The sequence below is a fragment of the Narcine bancroftii genome, chromosome 3, assembly GCF_036971445.1.
Source record: "Narcine bancroftii isolate sNarBan1 chromosome 3, sNarBan1.hap1, whole genome shotgun sequence".
Lineage (NCBI taxonomy): Eukaryota > Metazoa > Chordata > Chondrichthyes > Torpediniformes > Narcinidae > Narcine > Narcine bancroftii.
In genome coordinates, this window is record NC_091471.1 from 298,520,206 (window position 1) to 298,543,497 (window position 23,292).

General features: G+C 42.2%; 1 long non-coding RNA gene across 1 annotated transcript; it reads left to right on the forward strand.

The window, feature by feature from the left end:
* The first annotated feature begins 1,980 nt into the window (after positions 1 to 1,980).
* Positions 1,981 to 22,671, forward strand: LOC138756522 (uncharacterized). The gene is made up of 3 exons (XR_011353126.1): positions 1,981 to 2,040; positions 20,893 to 21,065; positions 22,208 to 22,671. It is a non-coding gene; the product is annotated as an uncharacterized lncRNA (long non-coding RNA).
* Positions 22,672 to 23,292: the final 621 nt, after the last annotated feature.

Below are 23,292 nucleotides of genomic sequence, written 5' to 3' on the forward strand. Positions count from 1 at the left end.
TTTCCTGTTCAAATTGCACCACACACTAAGTGATAACTAACTGTTGCTCATTACAATGCTGTGAAATAAACAAATGTGCTGGAAGAAACCCAACAGGTCACGCAGCATCCATGGGAAGTAAAGGGCAACCAAAGTTTCGGGCCTGAGCTCTTCGTCAAAGTATGAGCCAAAAGCAGGTGGGTGCCTGAATAAAAAGGTGGGGGATGCGGGGGGAGAAGAGGAGGGAGGAGGGAGGAAAACACCTTCCTGTGAACCCTGATCTCATTCATGACTGCATTTTAATATTAATTAATATTCCAAATATTCTTAATTTGTAAGGAAACTGAAGTGAGATTTTGTAAATTTAATGTGATGTCATTACTCATGAAATCTAACTTCTTTGCTTCTCCTTCGACCTGTCTGCCATTTCCCTTAATGTTACAAATAAAATGAATCGCATTTTAACACAAAAATAGATTGAAATGGTTGAGAGCCACAAACTCAACCAAAAGTCTTTTCATTCTTTATTGCATGTTCAAATGATCTGAGAAAACACAACTGCCAAGATGTTAAAACTATTGTTATTAATGAATATTGTAACAGTCTAAGATTAAAAATGCTTTCACACATTTAAAAAAAAACATTTGACCAAATGAATTCAATCAAGTAAAAAGGTTTATTATCTTCCTGGCAGCTGTTCCTTGCGATTCGTTTCAATGTGTATTGTTGTAATATCCGTGGAATTTGGCACTGCCACTTCGACTCAATGAGGTTAATCAGCCAGTGGACCCTCTACAATCCACATGTTACAGGGACAGGTGAACACAAGGGCGGTATAGAAGAAGATAACTGTAAGCAGATTAAACCTGTACTAATGATAGACCTTGAGACACAGGGGCTTTGACAGGCTGGGTGTGCATAAGAACGTAGGAGCAAGATTCAGCCATCTGGCTCATCGAGCTTTCTCCTCCATTCAATAAGATTGTGGCTGATCTGACCGGACTCTACTCCCATCTGGTCCTGCCAGATAACCAGGGGATGCTTGGTATTTGGCTGAGTTAAAGCTGCTATTTAATGGAAATTTATGCTTTTTGTTGAAGAAGGTCCACATAAAATGTCTGGAACCAATTAAGCTAATGGTTCTATGCGCGACTTTATGCTCCTATAATTCATGGCCAGAGAATAATTTCTTTTCTGACTTCTGAAATGTTTGAAATGGACTATTGTTATCTGCGAGATGCAGTGGAACAGGGATAAAAAATATAAACAAGAAGGTTCTTTCAATATCTTGACAGCCATCTCCATTCTCCTTGAAGCTGAGATGCCTCATTTTCAGCCTATTTCTTGGATGTTCCTTGATTATTTGCTTCAAGGTTGAACTGATTAAGAGGAATTGATGACATAACCACTTAAGCTTGGTCTGTTATGACAAATTTGTTGAATGACCATCCTTGTCCTCTAATTTCAAGTTCAAATTTATTTTTCATCTGATTGCACAAATAAAACCCAACAAAACAGCATTCTCTGGTCGTTTGCAAAGACATGCAAACACATGCACACAAGCAATACATCTAAAGAACAAATATACATAAATAAAAATAAATAAATATTGTTTCATATCAGAGAGTTAGTGTGAGCAGTTTCATTTAGTTGTTCAGCAGGCTCACTGCCCATGGGAAGAAACTTTTTTGCACCCTGGTGATTCTGGCTCTAATACTTCTGTACCTCTTTCCCAATGGGAGTAGTTAGAAAGATGCTGTGCACAGGGCGATAGGGGTCTTCAATGATTTTTGCCCTCTTCAGGTAACAATCCCGGTAGATCATGTTGATGGGGGCAGGGGAGGGAGGGAGGGAGATGGTCCTGTGGATTGACCTCCGAGTCATTTCTCTGCAGCAACTGTATCACACTGTGATGTCACCAGGAGCTCTCGATAGAGCTCCTACAGTATGATGATGTAATAATGGATGGTAGTTTTGCCCGCCTCAGTCTTCTCAGGAAGTGCAAACACTGTGGTGCCTTCCTGACGATTGAGGAAATGTGTGTCCACAATAGGTCACTAGGTAAGTCGACTCTGAGGAACTTGGTGCTTTCCACTCTCTCCACTACCTTTTGCAAGTTACAATTTGGTATTTTTCTCAAGCTGTTAGAAGCTTTTTTCTGACAATTGGTCTGCCCAGTAATTATTACTTTAAAAACTGACTGTTGTTGAATCTTGCCAATAAACCAATTGGGGTGTTAACTCTAAAATGATATGTTGGAGGAGGAACGATACACCACCCACACCCACACACACCTCTCCATTTCTAGGTTCAACCTGTGAGATGGGTGATGATTTATGCATAAGTTTGAAGCCAGCTGCTTAGCACAGAAGATATCAGCAGAAAACTGATAGCTGAATATCAATACTCGAAGGATACTGGCCCAATTGTATTCACTAAATTATAAGCCAGCAACTATAGCCAAGGTTGAAGTTCCTAGCCTGAATTAGAGGAGTCCCCAGTTAAGGAAATTTCACCTGTTGACCTGGTGTGCCATGTTCCAATGCAGAACTAATCCATAGCTAATCCATAGTTCCCCCCCCACCCCCCCACCACTATCCTTTACTTAATCACTGCCTTCAAACCAAGAGACCAAGTCTGGTTTAATCAGAAATAATATACAAAGAGCATCATCAGGTGGAGCTCAATGTGCAGAGTGCCAAATAAAAAGTGAATAAATAATAACCAGGAACAACTTTAACCAACTATAAAATCATTTGTGGATAACCAAAATCAGTTTTGGAAATGGGAGATGGTGCTCACCAACTCATATCCCTAAGTTTCTTCTTCATTCTCAGTTGGAATTTTTTGCTCTCTTATACTGCTGCTGGACTCTATTCATGGTCTTCCCTACAATTAGTGTCTGAGGCAGAAATCATATCAATATTTAGCATTAAGCTTGAAGGGATATGGGAATCAGGAGATCTCATGGGATGAGGATCAAGCTCCTGTGGAGAACAAACAACAGCAGGAAATAGCAGGGCTGAATGGTCTGATTGAAGATTGCAATCGATAAGATAGGTGAGTGGTGTCACAACAATTTGCACTCATCTTTAGCAAGACTAAAGAAATGATTGTGACCTTCAGGAAGGGGAAATTAGGAGAACATGAGCCAGTCCTCATCGAGGGAGTCAGCAGTAGAAAGGTTTAAGAACTTTAAATTCCTGGGTGTCAATATCTCTGAAGATCTATCCTGGAGCTTTCATGTCAATGCCGTCATAAAGAAGGCTAGCCAGGGCAGTACTTCATGAGGAGTTTGAAGAGATTGGATAGGTCACCAAAGACTCTTGCAAAATTCCAGGTATACCATGGAGGGCATTCTGGCTGGTTGTATCACTGTCTGGAATAGAGGAGTCAATGGGCATCAAGAGGAGGGTGATGTTGTAATGAGAGCTGATTCAGCAGTTGTAACTGCTTTATGTCCATAAGATCATAAAACATAGGAGCAGAAATCGGCTATTCAGCCCATCGAGTCTGCCCCTCCATTTAATCATGAGCTGATCCATCTCCCCACTCAGCTCCACTGCCCGGCCATCACCCCATATCCTTTAATAACCTGGCTGATCAAGAACCTATAAATCCTGTTTTAAATACACCCAAAGACCTGGCCTCCACAACCTCCTGTAGCAACAAATTCCCCAGATTTACCACCCTCTGGCTGAAGAAATTCCTCTGCATCTCTGTTCTAAGGGGATGTCCTTTAATCCTGAATCTAATTCTTCTAGAATCTCCCACCATGGGAAACAACCTTGCTACTTTAATCTCTCCACGCCTTTCAACATTTAAAATGTTTCAATAAGATTCCTTCTCATTCTCCTAAAGCAGTCAAACACCCCTTGTATGATAAGCCCATCATTCCTGGAATCATCCTTGTGAACCTCATCCGAATTCTCTCCAACGTCAACACATCCTTTCTTAAATGAAGAGCCCAAAACTGCTCACGATATTCCAAGTGAGGTCTCATTAGTGCCTTATAAATTGAGGCCTGGTCAATTGCTTACCTACTCCCAAACTTTACATAACCGCAGGATTTCCTGACATTAGAAAGTGTCAGAATTCGCTGAGAGACTCCATCGGTGCCACTGGTAATATTTCCTCACACAAGAGTCAGGATGAATTTGGAAATGCCATACAGTCACACACATGGACACATGCTGGTGAACCTCTTGAGTCTGCACTCACCATCAAGAATCCTCTCCCATGCCTTCTGCTGTATCCTCCCACCTCCACTCCCTTCAGAGGTGTCCTTTATATCATCCCAGACCATGTGTGAGCAGTGGACTTGCCAATGCATCCACCATTTTCCTTTGTGCCCAATCTTTCATTGAACTTGCATTGCAAATCAACGTGGGCTATTCTAGACAGAAGCATATGTCCAGTGGTCTATAACTGGAAAAATACCTTCAGAAAAGCAAAGAGTGTATTTAGCGTTACCAAAACCAACCTCCCCTCCATTGACACTGTCTAAACGACCCGCAGTCTCGAATTGTCAACGTTTTGAAGGACTCACCCCTCCTCTGTCACACTCCCTTTCCTGCCTCTCCTCCGTCAGGCAAAAGATCAATGACCTTCGGATTCAAGGGCAGTTTCTTTCCTGCTGTTATCAGACTTTTATATGGACCACACATTGAGAAAAGATGACCTCCTTCGTGGACTGTGGTTCCCTCTATACCCTGCCAGTTGTCTCTGTAACACTACAAGCTGCACTTTATCTTTATAATTCCACTCCCTGCTGGACTTGTGTATGAGTTGACTTGCCTGGTTAGCACATAAAACAAAGCTTTTCACTGTACCTTGCTACATGTGACAATATAACCAATAACCATATAACCACACAGCACAGAACAGGCCAGTTTGGCCTTACTAGTCCATGCCGTAGCAAATCCCCACCCTCCTAATCCCACTGACCAGCATCCGGTCTATACCCCCACCCTCCTAGTCCCTCCTAGTCCCACTGACCAGCACCCGGTCCATACCCCTCCAGTCCCCTCCTCTCCATGTAACTATCCAGTCTTTCCTTAAATGTAACCAATGATCCTGCTTCGACCACGTCCGTCGGAAGCTCATTCCATATCCCCACCACCCTCTGCGTAAAGAAATTTCCCCTCATGTTCCCCTTATAATTTTCCCCCTTCAATCTTAAACCATGCCCTCTAGTTTGAATCTCTCCCACTCTTAATTGAAAAAGCCTATCCACGTTTACTCTGTCAGTCCCTTTTTTAAAATCTTAAACACCTCTATCAAGTCCCCTCTCAATCTTCTACGCTCCAGAGAAAAAAGCCCCAGTCTGCACAACCTTTCCTTGGAACTCAAACCTTGAAATCCTGTCAACATTCTCGTGAACCTTCTCTGCACTTTCTCTATTTTGTTTATATCTTTCCTATAATTTGGTGACCAAAATTGTACACAGTACTCCAAATTGGGCCTTACCAGTGCCTTGTACAATTTCATCATAACCTCCCTACTCTTGAATTCAATACTCCGATTTATGATGGCCAACATTCCAAATGCCCTCTTCACCACACCATCCACCTGAGTATCAGCCTTGAGGGTACTATTTACCACAACTCCTAAATCCCTTTGTTGCTCTGCACATCTCAATAGCCTACCATTTAATGCATATGACCTATTTTGATTTGCCTTTCCAAAATGTAACACCTCACACTTATCTGTATTAAATTCCATCAGCCATTTCTCAGCCCAAACCTCCCACCTTCCTAAATCACCTTTTAATCTACGGTAATCTTCCTCACTGTCCACAACACCACCAATCTTTGTATCATCCGCAAACTTGCTTATCCAATTCTCCACCCCTACTTCCAGATCGTTAATACATATAACAAACAATAGTGGACCGAGGACCGATCCCCGAGGAACTCCACTAGTTACCGGCCTCCAATTGGACAAACAATTTTCTACCACTACTCACTGACACCTCCCATCCAACCATTGCTGAATCCATTTCATTACCTCCTCATTTATACCTAATGCCTCTACCTTTTTTCCTAACCTCCTGTTGGGAACTTTGTCAAAAGCTTTACTAAAGTCTAAATAGACAACATCCACAGCTTTACCTTCATCAACCTTTTTTGTAACCCCCTCGAAAAACTCAATCAGGTTTGTCAAGCATGATCTACCCCTGACAAAACCATGCTGATTACTCCCTAGCAATCCCTAGCAATAAAAAATTAAATTTGTTGTATTATTATTAGAATCAGAATTTATTGTCATGAATATTTCACAAAATCAGTTGTTTTGTGTCAATCATTTCTGTAAACCACATTTCAAAATAAATAAAAATAGTGGAAGAAAAAGAAAAAAGTGAGGTTGAGTCTGTGGTTCATTGTGAATTCAAAAATATCATGGCAGAGGGAAAGAAGTTGACTTTGTGCCTGCTGAGAGCTCATCTTCAGGTTCCTGTACCTTTTTCCTGATGAGGGCCTGGCCTGGGTGGTGGGGGTCCTTGAGGATAGGGGCTGCCTTCTTAAGACACCGCTTTTTGTAGATGAACTTAATGGAGTTACGTCTTGTACCTGCGATGTTGCAGGCCAAGTTAAAACCCTCTGGAGTTTTTTTTTTCCTGTCCTGAGTGTTGGGACCTCCATACCAGAGAGTGATGCAACTGGACAGAATGTTCCCCACAGTGCACTTGTAGAAGTTTCTGAGTCTTTGGTGACGCACCAAATCTCATCAGACTCCTCACAAAGTTTAGTCGCTGGCGAGCCTTCTTCATGACTGCATCGACATGGAAGCTCCAGAACAGATCCTCAGAGATGTTAATGCCCAGGAATTTGAAGTTCTTGACCCTCTCCAGCTGACACCTCAATAAGAACCGATTTGTGTTCTCCTGATTTCCTCCAGAAGTCCACAATCAGGTCTTGCTAACACAGTGCTAGGATCGTCTTGTGACATCACTTAACTAGCTGATATATCTCCCTTCTGTACACTTTCTCTTTGCCATCTGTGATTCTGCCGACATTTAATTAAAAAAAAATTATTTGGACATACAGTTTGGTGACAGCCATTTCGGCCCATGAACCTATGCTACCCAATTTACCTTCAACCCCCGGTACACTACAAACAGTGGGAAGAAACCGGTGCCCCCGGAGAAACCCACGTAGACATGGGGAGAACATACAAACAGCATGGGATTTGAACTCTGGTCCTGATCGCTGACACTGTAACAGTGTGGAAACCATCTGCAATGCTAACCATGCTGCCCATTATTTGTTGTGTCATCGGCAGATTTGCAGATAGCATTTGCTGCTCCCTGCAGGATTTGCATATAGTTGACCAGCCTGGATGGCACATAAAACAAAGCTTTATACTGTGTTTTGGTACATGTGACAATAAACGATTCAATCCAATTAGCTGTCAATTTTGCAGGGGGTAGTGATGCCTCCCAGGAAGCATGCTGAAAGCAGATCATTTTTATTTTTACAAGAGAGGTGGATTCATATTTGAAAAATGACAATTACAGTAAAATCCAAAATTCAAGCAACCAGCAAAAGATTTGAGGATAAATTTAAAAAGTTGAATAAAATAATAGGCAAAAATACGTAGGTTTAAAATTGTAAAAGTAAATGTTCTCTGAAGTAACACATAAGTCTTTGGTGAAGATGGGAGCAAATATTCAGCCAGCAGAGCACCTTGGTCGTACTTTGCTCATAGCAGTTGTTTCAATAAATTTTGAATAAAGTTGTGTTCTAATAAAATGGCATCACCCAAGATGATGATTGATGCCGCTCGCCATTGGGGTGACTCGCTTAAAGTTTCTCCTTATCCCTGCTTAATAAGAGTCGCCTCGGTCAGAGGCTTTATCTGTAAACTTGGTGGGGGGGGGGGGTTTAATTATCTATAATGTTATTGTTCATTTTTGGGGTGTCTATGTGGAGGGGGAGGAACATGCAGATGCAGTGACAGTAAATGTGACTGAAAATAAAGTAAAATGCTTTAAAGTTTATACATATATTCATGCAAGTGAAATTTGCTTAGTGTAAGTACAGCATTGTATTTTAGTCTTTTATCTTTCAGATGTATCAGTTAGCTCTTTGGACACCAGCCATTTTTAACCTTTCACAATATACACTCTGGACTGGGTCCATGGGTAAACTACAGTACGAACACCAGGATGAACCAGCTGGTGGTTGGGTATAAAACCAGTCCCATGGGGTACATGTGCTTTTTGGTAGTCCCTGAAAACAGACACGCGGAGTCTAAAGGGTTAGACATTGCATGAAATAGTCTCAAGCAACCGGAAAATACACTTATCTGGATTTAACCACACCCATGGGTGCTGGATACCAGGAGTTTTACTGTAATAACAGGAAAGGCCAAAGGCAAGCTGGATTTTCCAGTGGAGAGACAGCACAGACAGGCCAAAAGGCCAAATGTTGCTCGCTGGAAATCATTTGAAGCGGAGACATTCAGCTGAGATGATACAGGCAAGCTGCAGAGAGGGAAATTGTTGAGGCCATACATTTAGGATGGTGTTGCAGCCTTAAGCTCACATTCACATTCTCTGGACTTTGAAGCTGAGTTTGTCTTGCCCCCATCCAGCTGGAATCTCATCATCAACATCCCTATAAACAAAGGGTCTTTTCTTGGCTCTGTGCTTGATTTCAAGGGGAGGCAACAGCTGTAACAGTGCAGATGGTCTGCAGAAACCCAGACATTCAGTGTACACCGGTCTCTAGTCACAATCCCTCACAGGGATTCTAACTGCAACAAAACCCATTGAAAGCTCTGCAGTATCATCTTCCAGCTCACTCCACAGAGAATTTCTTACAGCACTGAGAGAAAATTGAAAGCTTAATCAGACAGAGGTGAAGATGATCCTTGTCTGGAGCCTCAACACAAATTAATGCCCAGACAATGATGGAAGATGTGCATTAAAGCATTGCAGGAATGATTAAAACTATGAATGACACTTCTCATTTAAACATGTTACACATTAAATCTTAGCTATGTGATAAAACCGTTTTTTTTTGTTTGAATCGTTAGTATTATGTCTGGAAATCTGGGAGAAAAAGTAAGTAATTTTACAGGCAGTCTGATTGCTTCTAGAGAGTGATTCTACAATGCATCTTTATTGCCTTTCTCTTCTGTGGAACATGCTGGGGTGTAACAAAAGCAGCTACGATATAAAATATCTTGTCAAATGATGTTACTATCAAGGAAGTTTTTACTTGTTGAAGCCCAGGTGAAAGCCATTCTGCCCATAGGCTTTCTGCTAGCACCCAATAAGAGTTGCTCCATCTTTCCTGTTCACTTCTCCTTATTCCTCCTTGTTGATTCTTGCCACTCTAATGTTATTTACAATGGCCAGTTAACCTGCCAGCAACCTTTGGGATGTGGAAGCAGCCAGAGGAAACACAGAGAAGGTTCCAACTCCACACAGAGAGCACAGAGGTAGAGATTGAACCAGATCCCTACAGGCAGCTGGATGAACTGCTGTGACGCTATGTTGATGATTTTCTACATGGATGTAATCCAACGAAGCAAATCCCACTGATCTGGGTACAAGGCTGCCGTGGTATAAGACACAGAGTCACAGACCTGTACACCACAATAGGCCTTTCAGCTCAACTTCTCTATGCTAACCATGGTGACCACCTACTTGTATCCCATTTGCCTGCATTAGGTCCATCTCCCTCTACACTTTTCCTATCCGAGTACCAATCCAGATGTCCTTTAAACATTGCAATTGATTGTGCCTCACCCACCTCCTCTGGCAGCTTGTTCCACCACCTCTTGTCTGATCCTCATTTCTCCCTCTCTCCTCAGAGCTGTGACCTCGTTTTAGGCTCGCTGTATTATTGGCATTTGACAATTATTTTTACATTTTAAATTTAGACATGTAGCACAGTAACAGGCCCTTCCGGTCCACAAGCCCTTGCTGCGCAAATACACCCCATTAACCCAGAACCCCAGATATTTTTGAAAGGCGGGAGGAAACCAGAGCACCTGGTGGCAACCCCCACAGACATGGGAAGAATTTACAAACACCTTACAGTCAGTGGAGGATTCGAATCCGGGTCGCCTTTCCTGTAATAGCATTGCGGTAACTGCTACACTAACTGTGCCACCATGTGGACTAAGCTATTGTCTGTGCTCTGAGCAACCCTCAACTCCACATGGCCCTGTGACAAGCCAAGGGACAGTAGCATGTAAAGTTATGACAGGCATAGTGTGACTGAGGGTGGAAATGTCAATCACTGGAGGGCAAGGGTTTAAGGTGAAAGGGGGAATGTTTCAAGGAGATGTGCAGGGAATGTTTTTTTACTCATTTGAGTGGTGGGTGCCTGGAACAAGCTGCCAGGGGTAGTGGTGGAAACAGATACGATAGCAGCCCCTCAAAGTTCAAAATTCAGATTTATTTTCAGACACCACATACGTTTTTTGTTTAGACGAGAACAAAGGGGTATGTATCAAGCAGAAGCAGCAGAGTGTTTTACTTTAAAACACAACCTGCTGGAGGAACGCATCAGTGGGAGAAAAAGAAAGGTCGAAGTTTTGGGTTGGGACCCTTCATCACAAGTTCCAGATTCCAGCGCCTGTGTCTTAACTTTTAGTTTAATTTGGGCATCATGTTCAGTGTAGACACAAAATGGCCGATGACCCTGCACCTGTGCTGTGATGTTCTACATTGTATAATTGTGAGGTACTTGTTAAATACCAGGGAACATCAAAGGGAGGTGGTTGGTTGCTTTGTTGTTCAATTGTCATGACCCCAACCCTAACCTTGAACTTCCGAATCTTTAATGAATCCCAGGTCTTGACTGAAGATGGCATTGACTGCTCTCTTTTGAACTAAATTGCAAATTAATTAATTTGTGATTTTCAACAATTACTTGACCTTCTGGAGGGAGGACGGGGACTTGGTGAAGCAGACGGCAGGGTCCTGAGGGAGTCCTGCCGGAGTCAATTCAACCCAACTTTAGCCCATTCAATTCCAACGTCAGGGCAAACAAAATGAGGCTGCAGATGCCAGAAAACTGGAGCAACACACGAGACGCCTGACCCGCTGAAGTTCTCCAGAATCTTGTGTTGCTCCAATGTCAGGGCTCCCTCCCCAGAGTCATTCGCCTCTGACATCAGACCACCAACTCTAATCTCAGTTCATTCACCATCAGTCCCACCTTCTCACCTGTCATCGTCCACACACTCATCCTCAACAAAGCAGCCAGCAGGCATAGTGTTGTCTGGATCCACCCGCAAATTTAAAATAGACTGTTTCTAGGTCAGACATTTTCTCTCACTAAGGCAACAGATTAGGTGTAAGAGAAGCTCTCAATTAGAAAGATAAAATGGGGTAGAAAAGAGTATTTCAACAGGAGATTATAGCAGCATGACAATTGATAACAAAAAACAAGATTCTAAACCCAACACTGCTGTGCATCAGAACACACTGAAATGGAATTATGGCTTGGATTCCATTATAGCTTCTGTGACTTGCTTCTTAGCCTGAACAATCAGCTCTATTCATTTTGTACTGAAGATCAAATAGAATTCTTCTTCACTTCTCCCAGGGCCATATTGAGCCTATATAATCCCTTCCAGCAATGTGAAATAAAATTCATCTCTGTGGGAGTTCACAGTTGAGTAGCCAGCTCCTAACTGAGAGTTTTGAAGTCAAGGAGTAACTTAAGTAGAAAATATGTGGGAAAGTTAAATCATATTTTCAGCTTCTCTTTCCCTTCTGAGTGTTCTGGAAGGACAGGGGCTGGACTTGAAACAGATGGTGCCTGAACTGATGAGCGTTTTTCAACATATCCCAGTTATATCATTTTTCAGATTCAGATTCATTGACAGGACATCACATATAACCCTTAGATTTTTTTTCCTGTGGGCACAGCAAAATTACCACTAATTGGCAGTGCAACCATGTCTGCCTGTCCCGCATCGGACTTGTCAGCCACAAACGAGCCTGCAGCTGACGTGGACATTACCCCTCCATAAATCTTCGTCCGCGAAGCCAAGCCAAAGAAGAAGAAGACAAAAACCTGTACACAGTGTATACATGTAAACAAATAAAGAACTGTAGACAGATAATGAATGTAAAAAAATCGACTGTGCAATACAGAGAGAATTAAGAAAAAGAAAAGAAAATCAATAAAGTGTACAAGTTCTTAAATGAGTCCTAATTGAATTTGTCGTTGAGGAGTTTGATGGTAGAGGGATAGCAGCTGTCCCTGAACCTGGTGGTGTGAATCCTGTGGCATCTGTACCTCTTTCCTGATGGCAGCAGCAAGATCAGAGAATGTGATGGGTGGTGTAGATTCTTGATGATTGCTCTGCTGTCCAATGGCAGCGTTGCCTGTAGATATACTCAATAGTGGGGAGTGTTTTACCTATGATGTCCTGGGCTGTGTCCACTACCTTTTACACTCAGGGATATTGGCGTTCCCATACCAGACCGTAATGCAGCCACCACACCTCTGTAGAAATTTGCCAGGGTTTCTGGTGTCAATCAAACCTCCACAAACTCCTGAGGTGCTGACATGCTTTCTTCATGATGCCATTAGTGTGTTGGTTCCAGGAAAGATCCTCTGAGATTATGACTCCCAAGAACTTAAATTTGCTCACCCTCTCCACCTCTGATCCCCCAGTGATCACTGGATTGTGTACCTCTGGCTTTCCTTTCCTGAAGTCAACAATCAGCTCCTTAGTTTTGGTGACATTGAGTGCAAGGTTGTTGTTGGTGCATCATTCAGCCAAGTTTTTAATCTTCCTCCAGGATGCTAACTCATCCCCTAACTTTATACAACCCACTATTATGTTATAGTCAGCAAATTTGTAGATGGTGTTATTGTTGTACAGTGGTAAGTGTAAGGTGAGTAGGGCAGGGAGCTAACAACACAACCCTGTGGTGCTCTGGTACTGATGGAGATTGAGGAGGAAACGTTCTTACTAATCCTCATCTTCACTGATTGTGGTCTGGAGGTGAAGAAATCCATGATCCAATTACACAGTGGGGTGTTGAGTCCCAGGTCTTGAAGTTTGCTGATCAGATTTGAGAGGATGATGGTGTTAAATGCTAAACTGTAGTTGAGAAAGTGCATCCTAATGTGTGCATATTTTCTGTCCAGGTGTTCCAGGGCTTTGTGTAGAGCCAGTGAGATGGCATCCACCGTAGACCTGTTTCTATGATAGGTGAACTGGAATGTATCCATGTCACCACTCAGACAGGAGCTGAAATGCTTTATCACCTGCCTTTTTTTCTTAGGTTCTAAAACAGTTTCTTTCCAACTGCTATCATGCTCTTGAACCTCCCCTTGTTACATTAAACAGGAACTGCTCCAAAACGACAAATAAACTGTGCCCTATTGCAAAGTTATTTTTTCTTGCACTGGGAGAACTGTGAATATGCATTATCTGTCTGTATTTTTATGAATTTATTGCCTTTATGATTCAATTAAGTGTTTAATTGCAGCCGGCAGGGGAGAAGGAGGTTGGGGCGGCCGGTGGGGGAGAAGGGGACTGGCTGAAATAATGTCAGTACTTGACTCAAGCGCCGTACTCACCCATCGGCCGCTCCAGCCTCCTTCTCCCCCGCCGGCCGCCCCAGCCCCCCTCTCCCCCACCAGCCGCTCCAGCCCCCTTCTCCCCCGCCGGGGGGCAGAGCGATCAGTGTGAGGACATTCCACAGGGGATGTTCCTGCGCTGATAGCTCGTGCTGGCTGTCCCAGCTGACAGCAGCCATCCTAACTTGACAGCTCAAGGGACAGGAGCTGGAATGTGCTCAGATGCGCTTTAAGCGCTGCCACCCCTGAACGGCAAATCAAAGGGCCGCTTTCTCTTCTTCAGACATATTCTTAGTGGAGAATCCACCTGAAGAAACCTAATCACAGCTTTTCCTAGGATTCTCCACAGAGGTGGAAATGTAAAGTTTTTGTACAGAGATCTCAGTGACACAGGACAGTTATGGCTTATCCAAATCAGTGTCCATATTTTTTTGACAAAATTCTCCCACACAAACTGAGCTTTTTTTTTAAAACTATGTGGAGTTCAATTTCTTTGAATTTTCTCTATTGCTGGGGAGTTTGAAAAAATAAAATATTGCAAATAAATTTTCCTTTTAACTTTCTGTATCTGAGTCATTGGTTCAATCTGTGATGATATGGCTTTATTACTGAACGATTCATGTACGATTCTGGGATGGGGAGGGATGTTTGCAGACCTAGGTCTGAGGTTTTCAGACAAGGCACTGTTTGGAATTGTTCCAGTTCCCCGGGCTCCCAAAATCTAAGCCCATAGAAAGCCAGTTGTCTAGAGTAAGTACAAACAATAACTGATATCACCCCTCAGCCATTGAATATAATATTTAAACATTATTTTATAATTCAGGTAGAAATAAAGCAATGTCTTAATTGCTGAGTGTGGATAATGGCAAGGTCATTTTAACCCCGTCCTGTTGGACACTGACACACGACCCTAACCAGGACAATGTGGAACATTCACATCCCAGCTTCTAGGGGGTACAGAAACAGAACCTCGTTGCTCATTGTGAACCAATAAAGGAACAGATTATATATAATCCTCCCCACTATATGTGAATTGGTGAAATTTGGAATAGTGCAGGACAGCTTAAGTTTATAGCTGATTCAGAGGGTTGTTCCACAAACAATCTGACAGATCAGCTTTAACATACAGTTGCATAAAGTAGAAGACGAACACCCAATAGTATAAAAACTGCTTCTTTCCCTTTGGCATCAGATTTTTGAATGGACAAAGAACCACAGACGCAGAGCTCACTTTTCTCCTCTTTCCCATTAATTAATTATTTTTTAAAAAAATGTAATTTGTAGCAATTCTGTACCAGGAATGATGCTGCAAAAAAACAAAATGAATTTCGTGGCACATGCTCATGACCATAAATTCTGAAAACAAGAGCACCTTACAGGAACAAAAAATATCAACTATCCCAAGAAAGGCAGCATGAGACCACTGTTCTGGGGGCTTCCTTCAAGAGCGTTAAGGATGCAGGGAAGAAAGTCTTTAAGTCTGTTGGTGTGCAATTTCACTCTCTTGATTAAGTAAGGTCAACAAACTGCCCATCTGCACTCATCTGTTGGATCATGACCTCACTGACACCAATAGCGCAGTTTACCTCCACCTTCTCCTGGGTTGGCTGATCCCCGAACTGAGTGCCTGCACTTTGCAGTGTGGAGGTCGGAGACAGCCAATCAGCCAAATGTAACATGGGCGCTTGGATACGCTGACCTGACCTCCATCTATCTCCGATTTCCACAGTAAAGTGGGGGTGCTGGGGTCGGGTATCAGCTGACCCAGGAGAGGGACACCACTGGCTGTTCTTTACAGAGACAGGTTAAATATGTTTCAGCCCATTAAAATCAACACCTTTCTGTTGTCTCTGGCTGGAATTTCAGGGGAGTTTGTTTAGTCCCATTCCCACCCCCTCGCCCTTTAGTTATTTAGTATCCTCACTTCACAAACTGTCACTCTTGACACTTATCCCTCTCCTTGCTCCGCCTGCCCCTGTCTCTCCATTATCTTGCAATTTGTTACATAGAATGTAATTGGCATAACTGAGTGTGTTATGATAATTTAAAAAGGGACTTCTAAATTTTGTGCAAAATTGAAACTGGTGAACCAACTGTGGTTAATTAATAGTTCATTGATATCAGTTAAGTGAGCAAGGCAAGGGCAGGAACTTATTAATTGAACCATGCAAGTTTTTTTTCTTTCCACATTATCAGAATCAGAATTTATTGTCATGAACAAGTCATGAAATTCAATGTTTCACGGCAGCGTCATCATGTAAACATTCATATTATAACCATCTTACAACATTACTATAAAAATTTTTTATAAGTGCACGAATAGCAAGGCAGTGTCTTTGGTTCATCGATTATTCAGGAATCTGATGGCAGTGGGGAAGAAGCTGGTGGGGGTCTTTGAGGATAGAGGCTACTTTTTTAAGACACTGCCTTTATGTAGATATCCTCAATGGAGTGAAGTCTGGTGCCTGTGATGTTGCAGGCTGAGTTAACAACCCTCTGGAGTTTATTCTTATCCTGAGAGTTGGTGCCTCTATACCAGACAGTGATGCAACCAGCCAGAATCCTCTCCACGATACACCTGTAGAAGTGTACGAGAGTCTTCGGTGACATACCGATCTCCTCAGACACCTCACAAAGTATAGCCATTGGCGAGACTTTGTGATTGGATTAACATGGAGGCTCCAGGACAGATCCTTGGAGATGTTAACACCCAGATATTTGAAATTCTTGACCATCCCCACTACTGAGCCCTCAATGAGGACTGGGTCATGTTCCCCTGACTTCCTCCTGAAGTCCACAATCATCTCTTGGTTTTGCTGATATTGAGCTGAAGGTTGTTGTTGTTACATCATTCAATGAGCTGATCTATCTCCCTCCTGTATGCTTCCTCATTGCCGTTTGTGATTCTGCCGACAACTGTGGTGTTATCGGCAAACTTGTAGATAGCACTGGAATTGTGCCTGGCCACACAGTGGTGGGTGTATAGTGAGTAGAGCAGTGGGCTAATCATGCATCCTTGGGGTGCACCTGTATTTATGATCAGTGAGAGGAGACATTGTTTCCAAATCATACTGACTGTGGTCTTCCAATGAGAAACTCAAGGATCCAGTTGCAGAGGTGGGTGCAGAGATCTAGAGTTTGTAGCTTCTTGACCAACCCTGAGAGAACAATGGTATTGAAGGCCAAGCTGTAGTCGATGTACGAATTGCTGTTTTTGAGATGATCCAGAGCTGAGGGGAGAGCCAGCGATATTGCATCTGCTGTGGAGTGATGGTGATGACAGGTGAATTTACAGAGGATCCAGATCTTTGCTTAGTTATGTGTTAATTCTGGCCATCTCCAGTCTCTCAAAGCTGGGCAGTAGTCACACTAATCTTCTTGGGCCCCAGTAATCAGAGCCATTAGAATATTGCTCATATGTGTGCATTTATTAGTCTTCCAGATTTCTTTGACTTTTCCAGGCTTTTATTTCTAATCCCATTTTTAAATATAAATTTAAATTTAAACAAAATAGATGTACTGTACAGTAACAGGCCATTTTGACCCACGAGTACGTGCCGCCCAATTTAACCTACAACCCCTGGTATGTTTTGAATGATGGGAGGAAATTGGAGCCCCCGGGGAAAACCCACGCAGATATAGAGAGAACATACAATCTCCTTACGGACAGTATGGGATTCGAATCCCAGTCCGATTGCTGGCGTTGTAAAAGCATTGATCAATAAGAGTTCCTTTCCAACAGCTGTCAGGCTCATGCAACACTCATCATAAACTCCTCCAACACCACAAAAAGACTTCTATACCATTGTAACACCATTTTTTTTCTTTGCTCTGTGGCAATTGTGAGTATTAACTATCTATTTTATCTTTTATATTTATCATCATTTTTATATTACTATCTCTTCAATTGAATTCAATGTATGCTACAGCTTTTTTTTTAAACCAAGTACCGTTCTGGTTTAAACCAAGTAGTTTGGTTCTGTTGAACCAAATGAGAATTTTGGTGCATCTGTACATTGTACCATGTATATGACAATGAACTCATATTATTATCATTTAGAATATTCCAAACAATGGGTCAAGTCTTTCCCTTGATCATTTGTACAATTTGCTGAATGCAGTACAGAACAACTCTCATGCCTTTAGAAGGGTCAGGGGTTGCAAATACTGTCAGATCTTGGACTGAGGACCTCAAACCAACCTCCGCGCAAGAGCGCTTCCGCTCCCCTCCTGATTGTCAGGTGCCAAATCCCACTGTGAATCCAGGATGGTGAAACTTGCCACCGTGGCTATCATTCAACTTGTATTTGGACTCGACATTGGACAGATCCTAAGCTTCACCCTTTTATCGTTACAGCAATTCAGAATCAATGCACCACCTCGAAGGTAGCTTGAGAGTAGTTTCAAATTAAATGTAATTCATTTCAACAGAGTGAAACGTTTTCAAAGTAAAACATGTTTGTCACTAATCTTTGCACGTGCTGACGCCAGTGAACAAAACCGTTGATACAACTTCCCTCTCACTTTGAGGGCCATTTTCCCACCTCCTTCTTCACCCTCGGTCAAGTACCACACACACATGCTTGACTATTGGCACAACACGTCCCTGCAGAGGGAGACTAGTGCCCACTCAGTGTATCCTCTTCACTGAGATGAAATGACCTTCTCCCACGTTGTGTGCATCAAACAATGAGCTTTTCTCTGTGAAATGCAATGCCATCTATGCAGTGAAATCTTGTGGTTTAATCTGCAATCAGTGCTCAAATGATGTCAGTTGATTATCAGCGGCAAATTGATTTCTTCCTCTTTCTGATATTTTTTTTACACCCTCTGGGTTGGTATATTTCGGGCATCCTAGCCCTGTTCTCAGAACGGTTTTCTTGCTCGAGTAGGTATGATGCAATAACAGCATACGTTTTCAACTCTTAGGGGACAATCTGCTGACCGTTGTGGGTGAAATACTGTAGACTTGACCCTATAGATTGTGATGACCATAATGCCATAGCATTTCGCAGCTTGGAAGCAGGCCCTTTGGATTGACATTCACCCAAGCTCGTTCCATGTGCCTGCATTTGGCCCACATCCCTCTCAACCTTTCCTGTCTATGTGCCTGCCCAAATGTTGCCATTGTATCTACCTCCCCCATTTCCCCTGATAACTTGTTCCATGTACCCACCACCCTTTGTGTGAAGAAGCCGCCCCTCAGGTCTCTTTTAAATCGTACCCTCTCAACTTAAATCTCTGCTGCTCAACTTCAGTCATCAAATTAGCATCATTCCATATTGTCTAAAGCAGTGTTTCTCAACCTTTTTTTTTTCACTCACATACCACCTGAAGTAATCCCTTACTAACCATGGTATCCAATGCCATAAGGGTTTTGTAGTTAGTAAGGGATAACTTCAGGTGGTATGTGAGTGGGAAAAAAAAGATTGGTCTAAAGTAATCACAAAAAATGTCCAAGAAATGAACTAATAATGATGAAGTCTTGTGAGTAATCAGGTTTAAGTCTGTCTATTATATTATTCCTCCCTTGATCAACAATGGAAATATGTACTTCAACAACAAAGATCTCAAGGTATTCATATAACATCCTTCCACCTTGGATAAACTGATTTGAGTGATGACGCCTTTCAGGATTACGATAGTGGAACTGCTTCAAGATTTGTTGGCTTGTGTCCAACCATGCACAATCCATGGAAGAAGTGAGCTACGCAATGGTCTCTCACTTAAATCCACTTCCTGGTGGTCAGGAAGTTAAAGAGAATGTAAAAGAAATGCAGGCTGTGATTTACTGCAAGCTCCGAAATGCTTCCTAAAAATTGAAGAAGGAACTTCACTGAAAGAAGTGATTCATACTTCTAGTTAAGTAACTTCCTTCTTGCACACATCTTCTGAGTTCATCCTGTATTTGGGGAAAACTGCACAACCTAAAACTCCTTTAAAAGTTTAAATCTGTGTAAATATCACAACTAATACAACGGCACACTCTGCAAACTGTACAAAAATCCAAAGGCTGGTGTCGAAGCTTTTCAGCACCTGTCTGAGAGGTGACATGGATAGGTTCCAGTGTGCCTATCATAGCAACAAATCTACAGTAGATGCCACCTCACTGGCTCTACACAAAACCCTGGAACACCTGGACAATAAAGATGCATTCAATAGGATGCAATTTATCATCTACAGTTTAGCATTTAACATCCTCTCAAATCTGATCAGCAAACTTCAAGACCTGGGACTCAACACCCCACTGTGTAATTGGATCATGGATTTCCTCACTTCCAGACCACAATCAGTGAAGATGAGGATTAGTAAGAATGTTTCCTCCTCAATCTCCATCAGTACCAGAGCACCACAGGGTTGCGTTGTTAGCTCCCTGCCCTACTCACCTTACACTTACCACTGTACAACAATGACACCATCTGCAAATTTGCCGATGATACCCCACAGTAGTGGGTTGTATAAAGATGATGAGTCAGCATGGAGATTGAAAACTTGGCTCAATAGTGCACCAAAACAACCCTGCACGCAATGTCACCAAAACTAAGGAGCTGATTGTTGACTTCAGGAAAGGAAAGCCGGAGGTATACAATCCAGTGATCGTTGGGGGATCAGAGGTGGAAAGGATGAGCAAATTTAAGTTCTTGGGAGTCACTATCTCGGAGGATCTTCCCTGGACCCATGGTATCATGGATAAAGCCCATCAGCATTTCAACTTCCTCAGGAGTTTATGAAGGTTTGGTATGATACCATAAACACTGGCAAATTTCTACAGAGGTGTAGTGGAAAGTGTGTTGACCGGCTGCATCATGGTCTGGTACGGGGACACCAATACCCCTGAGCATAAAGCCCTGGAAAAGGTAGTGGATGCAGCCCAGGACATCAAAGGCAAAACCCTCTCCACTACTGAGAATATCTGCAGGGAACACTGCTGTCAGAGAGCAGCAGCAATCATCGAGGATCTACACCACCCAGCACATGCTCTGTTTTGCTGCTACTATCAGGTATAAGTGTCACAAGACTCATACCACCAGGTTCAAGAATAGCTGCTACCCCTGCACCATCAGACTCCTCAACACAGTTTGTTTACATTTGTTATCTGCTGTGTACAGTTTTTTTGCTCTTCCAATAAGTGGTAATTTTGCCTTGCCCAAAGAAAAATCTCAGGGTGTTATGTGATGTCATGTATGTATTCTGACATAAATCTGAACATAAAAATGTCACAGGAAACTACCGCAGATTATATCATATAAAATATTATAAAATATCATGTGTTCATCAACTCTAAACAGTCCTACATAGAGATGCTTATCTATAACTGTGACTCCTTCTTGGATGTATTTGCCTCTAGGTCTGATTCTGAAGTCTCCCTTCTGAAGGAGCCCTATTTAGACAGGCAAGCGGCTGTAACAGCAGTTTCCTTGAATTAAAACATTTGATGTTTGAACATCAGCAAAAGACCAACATTCTGATTGGACAATGTCGGAGCTGATCAGTATTTTGGTGAATGAGTTTTATACTGTGGTGAGTTGGATGCTTTCCACTTTCACATGTAATTGGGAATAGAGCAGGTTTGCCAAGGAGCGTGGTTTTTATTTATGTGTTGACTTGTAGTTTTCATTGTGGGTTAAACAGCAGGATTCAGAGAGAAAAAAAAGCACTGTTTCAACACATCATATGCTGTGTGGGTATTTGCATCAACACTTTCTTTTCTGTTTCTCACAACCTGATTTAAAAGCTTATCACATACTCTTTTGGATGCTGGGATAAAAACTTTGGTGTGGAAGTTATTACTTACTGCAGTCAACGTTATTCAGTCCACCTTAAATGTAGGTGAGACAACATGGTGTATTTACATGGAAAATTATGGCTGCCGTTCAGTCTCACAATCTCTAGTGCTTCTAGAGTGACTGGTAAATGTGCCTGGACTATATTTTCTACAGTAGTTGTGAGTGTGTTTGACAAATAGTGCATATGCGAGATGACTGATTCACCCTGTCATGGTCAAAGAGAGCTACCCCCTCCTCTATCACTTCTTTCTCTTCTACTTTCCCACCTATGACCTCTTACCTGTTAGCCTGTACTCCTCCTACCCCTTCCTCCCTCCTCTCCCCTCTTACCCCACCTTTTTTCTTTAGGCATCCTCCTGTCTTTGCTTATACCTTGGCAAAGGGCTCAGACCCGAAATGTTGGTTAACCTTTACTTCCTATGGATGCCGAGCGACATGCTGAGTTTCTCCAGCACGTTTCTGTAGTGGCTGTGCTTTCTTTTGTTGTTTCTTTATATACCACTGCATCCTTTAGCTTTATAGTGGATTGCAGTGGCACCAGATGTGGCCAACACCCCTTACACAAGATGCGGCGATGGGCAAATTGCAACCAGAGCACAGAGCACTAGAAGAATGAATTTACAGTGGCTGAGAGACGAGCTACTGGCACAGATTAGGGCAGGTTAAGCTCTCCAGTCTTGAGAGAAGATTAAGAGGCATCTAATCATGGAATATAAAGTATTAAATTGTATGATAAAAAAAATAATCCAAAAGGTAAGTGGGATTAGTAGGACAAAGGATATAAATTTATATCAGAATTCATTACAAAGTTAAAGCAAGAATAAATATATATTTTATTTTATAGGGTTATTAATATTTGCAATAATAAATTTTCAGGAAAGAACATAAAGGCAAAGAGATTGATTACCAAAGTGCCAATCTTCAATGAGTATCTTGACCTTTAGGCGATAATTTGTGAAATCAAGTTCCTCCTTGATTTACATTTTGGAAAAGGAGCTGATGGTTCTAAAAATGTTGTGGTACAGAAAAAGTTATTTCTGTTTACGCTGGACTGAAAAACGCAGCTCAAAATGTGGGCTCACGAACACTGAGAGCATTCATTATTTGTATGAACACTACATTGTATGCTTACTAAAACCAGGCATTGAATTTAACACTTGACCTGCTCCATTAATTTGTGCCCCATTGAAAATGATTTGTGCACAAAAATGTACATTAGGGATAATCAATTGGTCTGTGTCTCTGAGGGGGAAAGTTATGCCTAATGCTTTTAAAGTAGATTAAGTCAAAACTGCATCTGGATTTATTCTAACAAATAAAGTTATTGGTTAATTTTAAAACATTACATATCTGTAGTTCAATTATTCGTTGTAGTATTTGTAGTATTGTAGTATTTCTAATTAATATTTTCAAATTAAACATACCATTCTTTAATGTTTTTCAAATCTCTCTTTTTAAATATCATTTTCTAACAGCGTGATGCCTTCAGAGTACAGCACTGCCAAGGAACTGGAATTACCTCCTTTGCTGGGTGTTAATCTCATGTTTTATTCAGCACGAGAGCCCATTTAATTTCCCTGCAGAAAATTATGCCCAGAACATGAATTAAAATGGAAGAGGAGCAATCTCATTAAGACCACATTAAGGTTGCATGTCAGTCTTGACAAGCCCTGAAAAACCACACTCCCTGGAGCAGTCGGACTCTGCCTGAAGGGCAGAGGCAGCAGGGAAGAGGGAAGGATGCAGGGATGGACTGAAAGGGACCTGAACATTCTCCCCAAGGGATGTGCGCTGGGACAAGGGCAGGAGGTGGTCCCAGCTCTCCCATCTGATCCCCACTCCAAGGAAGGATGCATAAGTAAATCCCAAGCCGTCATCTGATGTCAGGCTGAGATTGCTGATTGCTGGAACCAGTTATGACTAGAGACACTGGATTAGAGATAGGTGTTAGAGAAAGGTGG